The sequence below is a fragment of the Dioscorea cayenensis genome, chromosome 11 (assembly GCF_009730915.1).
Source record: "Dioscorea cayenensis subsp. rotundata cultivar TDr96_F1 chromosome 11, TDr96_F1_v2_PseudoChromosome.rev07_lg8_w22 25.fasta, whole genome shotgun sequence".
In the NCBI taxonomy this organism is placed as follows: Eukaryota; Viridiplantae; Streptophyta; class Magnoliopsida; order Dioscoreales; family Dioscoreaceae; genus Dioscorea; species Dioscorea cayenensis.
In genome coordinates, this window is record NC_052481.1 from 8,170,096 (window position 1) to 8,185,217 (window position 15,122).

Here is a 15,122-nt window from a genome sequence, read left to right on the forward strand (position 1 = left end):
ACACATATACACATGAATAAGCAATAAAATCTAAGAAACGTAATGCTCAATTTAAGAAAAGAATACTTCATATTACTTGTACACAAGCACTTATCACGCTCCAAAAACATAGGCAAAGCCTCTCTAAACGCTAGCCGTGAGCGCCTTTAAAGTTGTGCAAAAGATGAGAAAAAACTTCTTCAAAACATCTCAAGTCACGGTATTTATAGGGCTAGAATCAGGTATCCACACGAGTGTTTGAAATTTATTCACGTACATGTGGATTTTTAGAATTTGGTTTCCTGAGAGCTCTGTACAGTACCTACTATAGTGACTTTACTACAGTGATTTGCTGTAGTAACTGCTACATTACTTCACCAAAATGCTCCCGAATCCACTCTTTTCATTGAGGCCACATAAATGGGCACACATCCATGTGGTAGATCGTATTGCATCTTTGATGAAATCATATTGATGAAGATCTTGCTAGTATTGCAAAAGTCAGAACACATGAGTGTGACTGCCTTTGTCCCATTCCACTTCGCATATTTGCTTGAGCACAATGGAGGTTGGCACACACCCACATGTATTTGAGCACAACTTGTTTCTTCATGTTTGTTCTATCCAAGACTTCATTAACAAATGCATCCACGATCTGCTTTTGGTTCTTTTCTTCCACAATTGTCATCACAACCCTACATGGACAAAAGAACACATATACACCCGAATAAGAGATAAAATCTGAGAAAAATAATGCTCAATGTAAGAAAAGAATACATCGTATTACTAATAAACAAGCACTTATCAAACTCCCCCACACTAAAGCTTTTGCTTGTCCCCAAGCAAAAATAAAACATTGAAGTCTCTAAGAAGGAAAATAAAAAGTGCTTGGCCTTAGCTTCACCAAAGGCATGCAAAGGAAGCATTCTACAAGTAAGGAAAAATTCCAACACCAAATAAGAAAAATTCACGCTCTAGCTAAAAAATTGAATAAAAAAGGACAACAACCTGATATCGTGTAGTATGTGTAAACTCACTCAAGTTAACCCAACATGTACTCTTCAAAGATCTAATTGAGAGGGACTTATTAATGTACAAAAAACAAAAGAGAAGGTAGTAGCTTCACATATCCTCTAAGATAGCCCTTTCCAAGGCGGTCGCGAAGGTGGCTTTCACACTTTCGAGGTAGTAGCTCTTTCTACTAGGGTAGTAGATTTCACTCATCCCATGAGATAGCTCTTTCTCTTATTAAGGCATAATTAGTATCCGACTTATGAGAGTAACTTCATACTCCATAGGTGGCAAACAAACACACACACATTTTTTTTCAACCAAATTAAAACAATAAACAAACTTAAACAGCCCCTTTAATATCGAACTTGTGTTTCCGTAAGGTTTAATGTGTGAATAGTGCAACAAGTGTCGATCGGGCAAAAATTCCTAAAAATTCAAGTAAAACTAGAGCATGAGAACATTCAATATTAAAAATTCTCCTAAACTTAAAAATACAACTATTGCAACTAAGGTGAACCGCCATTGGCTACCTGAGCATGAACAATGAAGCATAAGTATAGAACATGTGTAATGTGAACTCCCCCCCACACACACACTTATGATGTACATTGCCTTCAATGTACGCATGCGAGCACAATAAAGTATAACAATCAAAACATGTGTGGAGATGGCTAATTGAAACAATACTCCCCTGAACTCCTAATGGTACTTTTGATGGAGCTATATTTATTGAGAGTTGAGTTCCAATAGGTTGTGGAGCGCACACAGCCATCTGAGAAGCATAATGACCGTGTCCATGACTATTCCTCAAATTCCAAGACTCACAAGACCATCTGAATGTATACACAAGGGAGTTGAATGAAGCTCAACAAAATCAAAATAACTTGAGTCTATAAAGATATGAAAATGAAATACAACTCGAAGCAACTGAAAATAAAAGATAAAATCATAAGGAAAATCCTTTCTGAGGAGTAGAAGTCCAAATAAAGTAAAAAAATAAAATATGAAAAATATAAGAACAAAGAAAGATAAAGACACCTTAAGCGTCGATGTCTGGTGTTGTAGGTGATGATGATGTTGATGCTGTTGTTGGTGGTGATGGAGGTGATGGAGATGTCGGAGGAGTGCGGGGTCTTATCAAAAAGAGAGAAGTCCCATTTCGCTCGGGTATCTACTGTAGAATGTCAAGATGCACCATCACCTCTGTGTGCTTCATAGCCTGTGTCATGCGAATCTCAGCTAACTCTTTCTGCAACATCCCTACAGCACTCTCAAGCATCTCAATATGATTATGGGCTCGAGATAGAGAAAACATACATACTGGAGGTGGCTCTTGTGATGCAGGTGGTGCCATTGTCTCTATGTGCTCTTGCTATGGCTCAAGAGCAGGCTGTTGTGAACCCTCTGCTATACCTCCTTACCACTCGACTGTCTCTAGTGGGGATATGATTATCACATAGACACAGTCTTTGTACCTACAGATTATCCCCATAAGTCGCATCGTCTCCAAGCCGAGGAGAAATGGCACAATAATCTACCTGACCCCCTAATAGTATCCATTAGACCTATGCCCTTGATAACTCTCATAATATACAGGCCTGAGAAATGAACTCTGACTATGGTATACTAGCCTTAGAGGTGTAGATACTCAGCCAAGATGTGGCCCAAGTGAATCGGCTGACTCTATACCTGATAAGAGCTTAAGTGAATATGTTTTTATACATGTTTTACATACATTAAGCATCATATCTTATATGGTTTATATCTCATTTCGTGTATTGGGTGTTCTTTCATGCATATAGGTTGTGAAGGCATTGGGAATTCAAAAGGAAGTGAAGATAGGCTAGCAAGGCACAATGTTGAGAGTTCTTAAGTGAACCAAGGAGGAAGACACAAGAGGAGTTCCTGTATGAGGAGATGTGTGCCAACTTCCATGGTTATGCAAGCCGATTTACTACTAGAAGGGCACAAAGGCAGCCATCTCTCCACATTCCTTCTCTTTGTAAAGATTTCAAGACTTTTCAAGATGCGTCGATGAAGGAAAAGCCTTATAGCCTACTACATGATCGTGTGCCCGATTGTGTGGAATTAAGAGGAGAATGTTTGTCATCGCGTTTGTGGAAATCACTATAGCAAGTACTGTAGCGATTTTACTGTAGTAGTATTGATAAGTGCTTGTGTGATATTAGTGCGAAGCATTCTTTCCCTATGTTGGGCATTACTCTTCTCGGGTTTTTACACTAATATGTGTGTTTTTATGTTACTTTTGTGCAGGTAGGGTTGTGAGGCTGAGTACGAAGGAAAGAAGCTAATGTGGATCATAATGCACCGATTTTTGAGGAAATCTTGCTAAGGTTCAAACGTGAAGACATAGGTCGGGTGCGAGATGATAGAGTATGTGCTAACCTCCTCGTATTTGAGTTAGCACAACCATTTGGAGGGGCACAAGGGCAGTCACACCCAAGCATTCTGACTTATGCACATAGAACAAGATCTCCACCTATTTGTCCATCATTAAAGAAGCAAGTGATCCACAATATGAACATGTGCCCATTTGCGTTACCCAGATGAAAGCATGGATTCGGGAAGCTATTCAGCCAAACACTGTAGCGGAACAATGCAGCGACAGTACTGTAGTAGTACTATTCACAGCCGGCGGAGAAAACAGGAATTCAGAGAATCTACACGGGCATGTGGAAATTATACACGGCCGTGTGGAAATTCCACATGGGCGTGTGAAAAATCCACAGGCCGTGTGGTCGCCCGATTCCAGCCCTATTTAAAGCCGATTCAGCCCCGATTTCAGCATTCTTTTCTCCATCTTTTCCCTAACTTGAGAGAGGGCTTCGACTAGGGTTTTGAGGGGTATTGGCTTCGGTTTTTGGAGAGGTTCTACGGCTCCAACATCGTCATTCCGTAGGAAGAAGGTTGGTAGGGGAGCTTGCGTCGAGGCGTATCCTATACCGGACGAGGGAATCCTTGGGCGACGAGTAGAGGACTCTTCACAATACCATCGACACGACCATCGAGGGGGTTTCTTTGTGGATTCATTGCTTTTACATTCGATTTCTTTGATTGTGCTTAGCTCCATGGAGAGCTAAACCCCTAGTGGGTACTTGGATGATTGTGAACCCTAGGATGTATTTGTTTCATTGAATTTCTTTATTATGCTTTCAATTTATTAATGTTTATTGTGAGTTCCAACCTTGAATGCTTGATTGTATGAACATTTCCCCTAGAGTGACACTAGGGTTGAGAGTTCTTGTTGGTAACCTTGTGAGTGAGTGACACACCACAAGCGTTAGACAAAGCTAGGTTGGAGAGGGTTGAGAGGGTGAGTCGAGAGGTACAGGAGCATCCCCTTTCCCCTCCGACATGATAAATTCTATCTCCGTTTATCGAGTTCTTTACAGCCATAATAGAGCGAATGGTCTAAGGGATGACCCTCCGCTGGGGCTTAGTTGCGTGTGTAACGAAGTGAAGCGTTGAGGTGATCTTAGTATCTAGGGCTTAATTGAGGTTAGGCACCTTCCACCTGGACCAAAGGGTTAGGTCTACAATTAGAAAGAGATTTATCACTTGGAATCCCTAGAGCTCGTTGCAACTCTAAGCGAGTGCGAGGTTGGGAGGTTATCTAATCTCTCCTCCGGGAGATGTATAGAGTTAGGCATAGTTGACCTTAGATTTGGGACTATGTAATTAAGGATTTCCACGACTCACCATTGAATTGATTAGGAAGCATAATATAGGGTTCTTGCACTTGAAACAATTATCCTAGGCGGAGCATTATCCGAGTACCCCATCTTTATCGATTGCCTTACCTCCTACTTTACTCGTGCACTCTTACTTGTTTCTTTTACTTTTGAGAATTGAATCATTGTCACACTTATCACTATTGATCTTTCACAAAGCTAAGAAGAGAATTAAGTGTTTTTACTCCCTACTCCCTATGGATTCGATACCCGCTCATCCGGGATTATTACGTCGACAAACCCGTGCACTTGCGGGATATTACGAAAGGGGACCTTGTCCAGTTTTTGGCACTGTTACCGGGGAGTAGGCATTTAGAGATACTTTGCACTTTGTTTTCTTAGCTATTTCACCATACATTCTGTTTTATATCTTCTTATTCTATCATCGTTCTGATTTCTTTTTCTTTCTTTTTGGGTGCAGCTCCAGGTTATGACCAGAGGGAATCCCTCAATATTGATTGAAGGAGATCCTGAGCTTGAACATACACTTAGAAGAAAAGGGAAAGAGTATGTGCAAGAATAGTCTAATTTAGCTGATTTGGAAGTGGAAGGATCTGAAAACATGGCAGAACAGAACGAGCAACAGCGAATATTGTGTGATTATGCCAGACCTTTAGTGTTTGGGACACAATCGAGTATTGTGCGTCCCCCGATTACAGCTCAGAACTTTGAGTTGAAGCCGACATTCATCCACATGTTACAACAATCCGCACAGTTCAATGGTTTGGCCGATGAGGATCCAAACAGTCATATAGAGAGTTTTCTCGAGGTGTGTGATATGCTGAAGATAAACTTAGTGACAGATGATGCCATCAAGTTGAGAGCCTTCCCATTTTCACTATAGGGGAGAGCGAAGCAGTGGCTACACTCATTACCTAGAGCATCGATTACTGCATGGGAGGAGATTGTAGAAGCTTTTCTTGCCCGTTATTTCCCTCCCAGAAAATCAGCAAAACTTAGGAATGATATCTCATCCTTTGTTCAGATGGAATTTTAGTCTCTATTCGAGACATGGGAAAGGTTCAAGGAACTCCTGAGAAAGTGCCCGCAACACGGATTTTCGGAGTGGATGATTGTTCTGACCTTTTACAACGGTTTGAATCCGAGTACAAGGCAACTCTTGGATGCGGTAGCAGGAGGTACCTTAGGTAGCAAGACACCCCAGATGAGGCCCGTCAGTTTATTGAAGAAATGGGGCTAAACAGCTACCAATGGAATGCTAGGGATAAGAAAAATGTGGCCGGTCTCCATGCAATAGATGCGGTAACTTCATTGGCGGCTCAAGTCAAAAAATTGAGTAAGAAGTTAGATCTTCTAACTTCAAATAGAGTGGCGGCCATAACTAATTGCACCGGGTGTGGTGGATGACATGCTCCCTCCGATAGCCCGATCTCTATCGGTGATGTTTCTTCAGTGGAGAACGTTGATTTTGTAGGTAATGGCATGAGACCTCAAGGAAACACATATAGCAATACCTACAATTCAGGTTGGAAGAATCATTCCAATTTCTCATGGAGTAATCAAGGTCCACAAAAGGCCATGGGGCCACCGGGTTTCCAACAACAACAACAAGCCCCTCAGGTGGAAAACAGAATCTCAAGTTTGGAAACCTGAATGAGTGACTTAGAGAAGCACTTGACTAGATTTGTGCAATCTGCAAATACAAGGTTTGAATCAGTTGAGGCTACACTTCGCAACCACACCGCCTCTTTGCATAACCTTGAAAATCAGGTGGGGCAAATTGCGAAGTCTCTTTCTGAAAGGCCACATGGAAGCTTGCCGAGCAATACAGAGACCAACCCTAGAGATCATGTGAAGGCGATCACTTTGAGAAGTGGTTGTGAGGTTGAAGGTAAGCTTTCGAGTGAGAAGCCAAAAGAACACGCACCTGAGGTTATAGAGGTGGAAGAGGGAACAAGCAAAGAGAAAGAGGTGGCACCCCCACCTTTCAAACTAAGAATCCTTTATCCCTCTAGATTGAAGAATGACCAAAGGCATGAACAGTACAAGAAGTTCCTGAGTTTGTTCAAGCAACTCCACATCAATATTCCTTTTGTTGAGGCATTAGCCCAAATGCCTAAGTATGCGGAGTTTGACAAGATCCCCTTGCTTATATCCCGCAAGTGCACGGGCTTGTCGAAGTAATAATCTCCGGTGAGCGGGGTCGAATCCATAGGGAGTAGGGATTGAGAATACTTAATTTGATTCTTAGCTATGTATGATATCAATAGTGATAAGTGTGAAATTGATTTAATTCTCAACAATAAAAACAACAAGTGAAAGAGCAAAAGTAAGAAGAGGGTAAGGCAATCGATAAAGAATGGGGTACTCGGATAATGCTTCACCTAGGATGATCACTACAAGTGCAAGAACTCTCTATTATGCTTCCTAATCAATGCAATGGTGAGTCATGGAAATCCTTACATACATAGTCCCAAATCTAAGGTCAACTATGCCTAACTCTATACATGTCCCGGAGGAGAAATCGAACAATCTCAACACCTCGCTACGCATAGAGTTGCAATGAGCTCTAGGGATTCCAAGTGATAAATCTCTTCCCTAAATATAGACCTACCCCTTTGGTCCAGAAGGAAGGTCCCTAGCCACAATTAAGCCCTAGATATTAAAATCCTCTCAACGCTTCACTCCATTGCACGTGCAACTAGGCCCCAGTGGAGGTTCATCCCTTAGACCATTCACTCCATTATGGCTGCAAAGAACTCGAGGAATGGAGGTAGAATCTATCACGTCGGAGTGGAAAGGGGACGCTCCTGTACCTCTCGACTCACCCTCTCAACCCTCTCCAACCTAGCTTTGTCTAACGCTAGTGGTGTGTCACTCACTCACAAGGTTACCAACAAGAACTCTCAACCCTAGTGTCACTCTAGGGGAAATGTTCATACAATCAAGCATTCAAGGTTGGAACTCACAATAAACATCAATTTATTGAAAGCATAATAAAGAAGTTCAATGAAACGAATACATCCTAGGGTTCACAATCATCCAAGTACCCACTAGGGGTTTAGCTCTCCATAGAGCTTAGTAAAATCAAAGAAATCGAATGTAAAAGCAATGAATCCATAAAGAAACCCCCTCGATGATCGTGTCGATGGTCTTGTGGAGAGTCCTCTACTCGTCTTCCAAAGATTCCTTCGTCCGGTATAGGATACGCTCGATCGAAGCTCCCCTACCAACCTTCTTCCTAATGGAATCACGATGTCAGAGCCGTAGAACTTCCCCAAAACCTTGGCGAATACCCCTCGAAACCCTAGCCGAAGTCCTCTCACAAGTTGGGGAAAAGATGGAGAAAAGAATACCAAAATCGGGGCTGAATCGGCTTTAAATAGGGCTGGAATCTGGCAACTCCACGGGCGTGGACGATACACGCGCCCGTGCGGAATTTCCACACGGGCGTGGATAATTTCCACATGCCCGTGTGGATTCTCTGTTTCTCTAATTTCTCGGCCGGTTGTGAACATTGTTGCTATAGTAATTGCTACAGTGTTGCTACAATGCCCTGCTACAGTCTTCGCCCTGATTAACTTCCCAATTCCATACTTTCATCGGGGTAACGCAAACGGGCACACGTTCACGTCGTGAATCACTTGCTTTTTCAATGATGTACATGTTGGCGCGGCTCTTATTCTTATATGCATAAGTCAGAATTCCCGAGCATGACTGCCTTTGTGCCCCTCTGATAAGTGCTTGAGTAGACATATTTTTATATATGTTTTACATGCATTGAGCATCATTTTTACTGTGGTTTATGTCTCATATTGTGTATTTAGTGTTCTTTTATGCATATAGGTTGTGAATGCCTTGAAGAGTAAAAAGGAAGCAAAGATAGGCTATAAAGACACAATGTTGGGAGTTCTTGTTGAATTCAAGGACCAAGACACGAGAGGAGTTCATAAACGTGGAGATGTGTGCCGACTTCCAAGAAGATTCAAGTCAATTCACTAGTGGAAGGGCACAAAGGCAGCCACATCTTCATGTTCCTTCTCTTTGTGAAGATTGCAAGACCTCTCAAAGATACGTCGATGAAGAAAAGTTTTATAGCCTACCACATGGACGTGTGCCCGGACATATGGCCTTAAGAGAAGAGTGTTCGGATCGTGTTTTGTGAAAAGTACTGTAGCAATTTCACTGCAGCGGTACTGTAGTAAATTTACTGTTCACGCGGCCGCGTGGAAATTCTTGCAGCCCACGCGGGCGCGTGGAAAATCCACATGGGCGCGTGAGGGCACGTGACAGACGCGATCTAAGGCCTATAAATAGCTGTTTTCCCCTATTCTTTCTGATCTTTTGTGCGGCTCTTGAGGGGTGAGACGGCTAGGGTTTGGAGAGGAGGTCATTGCGGCTTTGGAGGCGCTTCGTCACCAACTTTGATCAATTCCTCCTCCGTCATAGCATCAAGGAAGCCACCGGTGAACCTAGCTTCGGAGTGGGTCCTTCAAGACGTTGAAGCTCTCCATCAAGGCCATCAGTTCATATATAAGGGGGTTTATTTCTATGGTTTTAATGTACTTTCATTCATTGATGGTGTGTTTTGTATGTTGCTCCATGGAGAGCTAAAACTCTAGAGGGTATTTGGGCTTATGAACCCTAGGATTCTCATCTTTTGTGGATTTGCTTAGTGTTTCTATTTAATCCGAGTTTGATTAAGTTTCATTCTTGATTGTTTAATGCTTGCTTGCCTTATTGATCTTATGGTTATTTGGTTTGCATGATTTGTTGCCTTGGTGGGAGAGAGATCTCCATTAGGGTTAGAACCTCAAGATTGAAGAGGGTTGAGAGGGTGAGTCATGAGATAGTGAAGTGTCCCCTTTCCCCTCTGATTGGTGTATTCTATCTCCATTCCCTAAGCTCTATGCAACCATATTTGGTGGGAGGCGTGAGATTGCTCGATTTCTCCGCCGGGACCTTGTAGGGGGTTAGGATCCTTCGCCGGGAATTAGGGTTGGATTAATCTTTAGGAATTGGATACACAGTTTGGAATCCCTAGAGTACTTTGCGGTCATATCTTGTGTGAGGTGTTGAGATTGAGCGATTTCTCCACCGGGACCTCGTAGGGGACTAGTATCGGTGATCTAGAGATAGACCCGATTATGTTTGGATTTCCACGACTTAACTTACTTATCATAGAAACACTTTGCTTATCCGGTACCTAATACCTGAATGCTAGGGGGAGCATTGCCCGAATACCCCACTTTTACTGATTGAGATTCTCCATCCATTTTACCCTTGCATATTCCTCTCCGGTGTTCATCTCTTCGCACATTAGATCACCACACTATCCCATTATCATTAGGCTAGATAGCATAGAAGAAGTTAGTACTAGTAGCCCTGTTCCCTGTGGATTCGACTACCCGACTCACCGGGTATTTATTACTTCGACACCCGTCCACTTGCGGTACACACACGCATATTCGGACGTGTCACCCTCCAAATAGATGTTCTCACTCGAATGCGAGGAGGTTGACACACACTCTAGCATCTCACACCTGACCTATGTCTTTGCGTTTGAACCTTAACAAGATCTCCTCCAAAATAGGTGCATTATGATCCACATTGGCCCATTTCTTTCATACTCGGCCTCACAACCCTACCTGCGTATAACTAACATAAAAACACACATATTAATGTAGAAAACTTAGGAAAGTAATGCTCAACATAAGGAATGAACGCTTCGCATTCATATCGCACAAGCACTTATCAGAGTTCTTGAAAGACTTGTTGACTAACAAGAGGAAATTGAAAAGAAAGTGCTTCAGTGATTTTAGATGTTTCATGCTCGGTGGTATTGCAAAAGAACATGCCGAACAAGAAGAAGGACCCGGAAGCTTCATCATTCTGTGTAATATTGGCAATCCAGGTGAAGAAATGACATTGGCGGACTCAGGGGCCAGTATCAATGTTATGCCATACACCTTCTTTCAAAAGCTAGGCTTGGGCGAGCCTAGGCCAACTCGGATGACTTTGCAACTAGCGGACTGAACAGTGCGATATCCGAGAGGCATCATTGAAGACGTGCTTGTCAAGGTGGACAAGTACATTTTTTCGGTTGACTTTGTAGTGCTAGACGTCGATGAGGATGCGGATGTACCTTTGATACTTGGGAGACCATTCTTGCAGACTTCCAAGGCATTGATTGACATGGACGGTGGAGAACTCACATTGAGAGTTGGAGATGACAAGCTGACATACCACCTTGCTGAAGCCATACGGCATTCTCTTGATTTCGATGATACTTTATACTTTCTAGACACTACTGATGAGATTGTTGATGAATATATGCAAGAAATGTTCAATCCGGATTCGTATGAAGGTTTGTTCGACCAAGAGGATGATTATGAAGAAGTAATGATGCTTGGTGCAACGGAAGAAATACCATCTACCCTGGGAATTTTGCAGAAGGTGCTCCGAAAAAAGAAGAGGGCTAGGAGACGCCACCGGAAACACTCCAAGTCTGTTGGAGATGTACGTGAACCGAAGAAGTTGGACGAATCATTGTTAGGTGGTCCGAAGCCCGATAATTCACCTTCTACCCACAAGAGACTTTGCACATCATGTTTTCAAGCCATGGGTAAGAGGATAACTATCATTCATGAACCCCCGTGAGGTAAGACAATATACGTCAAAGCTTAGCGATGTTAAACAAGCGCTTCTTAGGGAGGCAACCCAAAGTGTTTACTATTCTTCTTACTTGAATAATGTAGTGTTTTGCATGAATAAATTGTGGAGTGTTGGTGTCTTGATTTTTAGATTCTTGTGCTGGATTTCATTGTGGGTTTTTAAAGTCATCATATGTTTTCATGTTGAATTGGCGAAGTTTGGTCATTTGAGTTCTATTTCATGTTTTTCAATGGTAAAATTTGCATAATAAAGGGCAGGCTCTGAGTTTGTAAACATGTTCAGAGATTTTTTGCAGAGCCTGCAGGTTTTTCTAAGGCATCAAAGTGAAAACACACGGGCGTGTGGAATTTCCACACGCCCGTGGAAATTGTATTATGAGCTCATACAGAGAAGGCACAGGGGCGTGCGGCTGCCCCTGTGAATGACCATGCGACTGTCACACGCCCATGGGTAATTTTCGCACGGGCGTGTGAATTCTGCAGAGTTGGGCGGATTATCCCAAGAGCACACAGGGGCGTGGACTCGCCCCTGTGGGCGACCTTGTGAATCACACACGGGCGTGGGTAATTTCCACACGCCCGTACGAAAATGTCTGTAGTGGAGTTCTCTCCATCCCGAGAGAACACAGGGCGTGTGGCTATCCCTATGAGTTGGGCATGTGAATGTCCATGCCCTTTGCGGAATTTCTACGCGGGTGTGTAGAACACTTGACAATTTTCTCGGACGTTCAGGGAAGCCAGAGGGGCGTGCGGCTGCCCCTGTGGGTTGGGCGCACGGGCGTGCAGTATTTTCTGCACGGCTGTGAGAGAGCAGTCAGAGTCGAAGGAGTGTTTTCCCGAGAGTGCACAGGGGCGTGTGTACGCCCCGTGGCTCTCTCGTCATGAGGCACACGAGCGTGGGTAATCTCCGCACGCCCGTGTAGATGCACAGAACGCCAAGGGGCCCGATTTCTTTTTAAAGAAGAATAGTTTCTCTCGTTCTTCATGTCTTCCAGTTGTCTGAAAACACTCTCACATCATTTCCCGACTTTATAGTGCCAATTTGGTGGGTGTATTTTTGCGAGGTTTTTCGGCCGGTTCTTGATTTTCTCCTCCCATTTAGTCGGTAAGCCCTATTTATGATTTTCTTCACAAATTCATGGTTTCCATCAATGATTTTAGAGAAAAATGCTTCGTTTATCCAATTAGAAAGATTAGTTGTGTTTTAGAACGAAGAACAGGTAATTTCACGGTGTACTTTTGGAGTTTTAAGGGGCGGCCGTGCTGCTTTCACGCCCCATGGATCAACACGGGCATGTGGAAATTCCACATGACCATGTGAATTTCTGCAGCGTTAGTTTATCAACTTGTTTGATCGATTTTGTTTCAAATTTTGCAGATTATGGCACCTCGATCGAAGAAGCAAGCTAATAAGAGGCCATGTGAGTCATCCCCTGAGCCTGATGACATGAGTTTCACGATCCCAGAGCATCAGGTTCACTATGAGCACCTGTCGAGACTCCGGTTCGGACAGACTCAATTTGTGGACACAAGTATACTGAGAGATCTACAACAGGGAGATGAGCTTGCTGACGAGGTCGAGGATCTCAGTTTTAGCAGGTGGTTGGAGGCAGTTATTGACAATTAGAGAGCTAGCCATCTGAGAATTTGCACTGGAGGTGCTATCATCATTCAAGTTTTGATAGATGACAAGATCCCCTTGCGTATATCCCGCAAGTGCACGGGTTTGTCGAAGTAATAATCCCGGCTGAGCGGGTATCGAATCCACAGGGAGTAGGGAGTAAAGACACTTAATTCGATTTTTAGCTAAGTGGAATATCAACAATGATAATTGTGACAATGATTCAGTTCTCCACAATTAAAAGCAACAAGTAAGAGAGCAAAAGTAAGGAGGAGGTAAGGCAATCGATAAAGATGGGGTACTCGGATGATGCTTCACCTAGGATAATCGCTTCAACTGCAAGAACTCTCTATTATGCTTCCGAATCAATGCAATGGTGAGTCGTGGAAATCCTTACATACATTGTCCCAAATCTAAGGTCAACTATGCCTAACTCTATTAATGTCCCGTAGGAGAGATTAAATAACATCCCAACCTCTCACTGGAATAAAGTTGCAATGACTCTAGGGATTCCAGGTGATAAATCTCTTCCTAATTATAGGCCTAACCTTTTGGTCCAGGTGAAAGGTCCCTAACCACAATTAAGCCCTAGATACTATGATCCCCTCAACGCTTCACTCCGTTACCCGTGCAACTAAGCCCCAGCGGAGATTCATCCCTTAGACCATTCACTCTATTATGGCTGCAAAGAACTCGAGGAACGGAGATAGAATCTATCACGTCAGAGGGGAAAGGGGACGCTCCTGTACCTCTTGACTCACCCTCTCAACCATCTCCAACCTAGCTTTGTCTAACGCTCGTGGTGTGTCACTCACTCATAAGGTTACCAACAAGAACTCTCAACCCTAGTGTCACTCTAGGGGAAATGATCATACAATTAAGCATTCAAGGTTGGAACTCACAATAAACATCAATTTATTGAAAGCATAATAAAGAAGTTCAATGAAACGAGTACATCCTAGGGTTCACAATCATCCAAGTACCCACTAGGGGATTAGCTCTCCATGGAGCTAAGTACAATCAAAGAAATCGAATGTAAAAGCAATGAATCCACAAAGAAAGCCCCTCAATCGTCACGTTGATGGTCTTGTGGAGAGTCCTCTACTCGTCGCAAGGGATCCTTTGTCCAGCCTAGGATACACCTCGCTGGATCGATGCCGACGAAAGCTCTCCCAATAACCTTCTTCCAAACGACGTGCGATGTCAGAGCCGTAGAACCTCTCCAAAAACCTAGCCAATACCCCTCAAAACCTTAGCCGAATCCCTCTAGCACGTTGGGGAAAAGATGGAGAAAAAGAATACCAAAATCGGGGCTGAATCGGCTTTAAATAGGGCTGGAATCGGGGTACTCCACGGGCGTGGACGGTACACGTGCCCGTGCGGAATTTCCACACGGCTGTGGATAATTTCCACACACCATCTGGATTCTCTGTTTCTCTGATTTCTCGGCCGGCTATGAACAGTGCTGCTACAGTACATGCTACAACTCTAGCATCTCACACCTGACATATGTCTTCCCGTTTGAACCTTAGCAAGATTTCCTCCAAAATAGGTGCATTATGATCCACATTGGCCTATTTCCTTCATACTCGGCCTCACAACCCTACCTGCATAAAAGTAATATAAAAACACACATATTAGTGTAAAAACCTGAGAAAAGTAATGCTCAACATAAGGAATGAACACTTTGCATTCATATCGCACAAGCACTTATCAAACTCCCCCACACTTAAACTTTTGCTTGTTCTCAAGCAAACATTAAAACATTATGTGCATCAATGAAAAAAATATTGAAAGTGATTGGCCTCAGGTTCACCGAGGCATACAAAGAAAGTATTCTACAATTAAGGAAAATTTCAACACTAAATACGAAAAATCAATGCTCTAGCTGAAAACTTGAATAAAAAAGGATAACAAACCCGAATTTCATGTAAGTGTGTGAACTCACTCAAAAGAACCCAAAATATACTCCTCAAAGTTCTAAGTACAAGGGACTTATTTATCTACAAAAGTGACAAAAATTTTAAAAGATGGTAGTAGCTTCACACATCCTCTAAGGTAGCCCTTTCCAAAGTCTCCGCTAAGGTGGCTTTCACACTTTCGAGGTGGTAGCTCTTTCTA

At 43.0% G+C, this 15,122-nt stretch overlaps 1 non-coding gene across 1 annotated transcript; it reads right to left on the reverse strand.

Annotated features, from left to right (window-relative positions):
* Window positions 1-5,697: 5,697 nt before the first annotated feature.
* LOC120272763 lies at window positions 5,698-5,804 on the reverse strand. Its single transcript, XR_005540300.1, has one exon. It is a non-coding gene; the product is annotated as a small nucleolar RNA R71 (small nucleolar RNA).
* Between the last annotated feature and the right edge of the window lie 9,318 nt (window positions 5,805-15,122).